We start from the raw sequence: 1,834 nt of genomic DNA, 5'->3' as shown, positions 1-1,834 counted from the left end.
CGGGAAGTATGAGCTGTCAAGCCCTGTGCCCTTTGTTCCCTGTTTTATTTTGCATTGATGAACGTGAAATGACCTTACTTGATTCTAAAGAATGCAGAAACGCTTATATTATTTGCATCTCTCTCTCTCTCTCTCTATAAAGCTTAGTCTCTTATGGTAAACAAATTCAATAAATACATGTGTGTGTGTATATCCTATAGGGGTGGTTGAATTAATTTACCATAAGAGATCAACTAAAGCTTTAATTTTAATGTTCCCACAGAGTATGGGGCAAAATTAAGAACATTTTTAGTTTTATTTAGAAATTAAATTAGTAAAGATTAGCATTGCAGTCAGTATGAAATGCTCATAAATCAAAAATATCAATATAAGACTGGTGGGCCACTGCCATTTAGACACCCACAGTGAACATAATGTCATAAAAAAGAATAACTATAATAAGAAGGTTGGTAGTTATAAAATATAAAGACGTAATGACACAGTTAGCCAACAGCTTCTGAAAGGAAACGCCAATAACCATAACTTCCTCAAAGATGTCTGACCTCTCACCTCTCATTTGTGAAAATGCATCTCCAGACCTGTACTTCACCATCCCCCACCTTCTGCCTTTACTTTTCCACCCCATGATTTTCTCTGTGTGCTGAGATTTAATGTTCTTTTAAAATGTCCTTCAAAATAAATCAAAAAGCAACTCAAAACATCTAATCATATGCTGTTGCTGAAAACATCTTCAATATGCAGAGATTCCAATTGTTAACAAAGAGCAGTTTCTGTTCTTTACACCATGACAATAACCATTCTAATTTTGAACTCATTCTAAACACATTTCTAATTTTTATACAGAAATGAGCTGAATAAAAAAAAAAACAATATGCTGTATCTCGGCCTTGGAGAGGAAAAACCTTCACTTGACTTGCAGCAAAGATTTCAACAAACTGGATGAAATTCAGCTTTTGTCAGCTGCTTTGAGCTTTAAAAGTGATATTTTACATCATGCTCTATTCTTCTAAATCTTGTAATGTCTTCTGAATGGCACATTCAACAAAATATATTCAGCCAAGTAGGCTAGCTGGATCATTCCTGTTATACAGTACTCACAATTTTTTAAAGATTAACATCATATTAGTTAGCTTTCTTTTATCACATCATCAGAATAAGTCAGCATGGGGGTGAATAAATAATTTTACTATACTTTGGGTCGAATAGATGTTGTCATTTTTGTTATCTCCAGTTGTTAGCATGCTGATTCCCTAATACAAAATGTTTCAAACAAAACATGTTTCCCTGCAAAATTAGTTTTAGTTGATAATATTTTATAGGCTTTTCTGCACTTCAACTTTCTATCCAAAGCCTTGTGTATTATCCCTTCAACCAACAAAAGCCAGGTCCTAATGCTGCCTTTACATGATTGTCAGAAAATACTAGTTGTAATTGTAGATTTTTGGGTACAAGACTAAAGGAAACTATATGATCTCAAGTGCAGCCATTCGGCCAATTTATAATAATCCTGATAGGAAGGCTGCATCAGTCAACCAACAGGAAACTACATCGTTTTTGTGGGTAAAAAAACACCACAAACATGAGCAAGTATTATGAATTTGATTAATTTTGTGCTGTTTTGTGGTACGAGTTTGTTTGTCTTCACTATGATAATATTAAAATGTCAAAAGGTGGTTAGAAAATACCAAAGCTGACACCCTCTTACAAGCTAACACAATGGTTGACACTAAACTCTAATAATCACGGTGGATTAAGCAGTAAAGGATTGGAGATCACACTGTTTTACACACCGCATCTTTTCAATCCACGCCCTCTTTCTGAGGTTGACTATGCA

The sequence above is a fragment of the Sinocyclocheilus rhinocerous genome, unplaced genomic scaffold (assembly GCF_001515625.1).
Source record: "Sinocyclocheilus rhinocerous isolate Xijiao unplaced genomic scaffold, SAMN03320098_v1.1 scaffold2017, whole genome shotgun sequence".
In the NCBI taxonomy this organism is placed as follows: Eukaryota; Metazoa; Chordata; class Actinopteri; order Cypriniformes; family Cyprinidae; genus Sinocyclocheilus; species Sinocyclocheilus rhinocerous.
Note: the sequence above shows the minus strand (reverse complement) of the source record.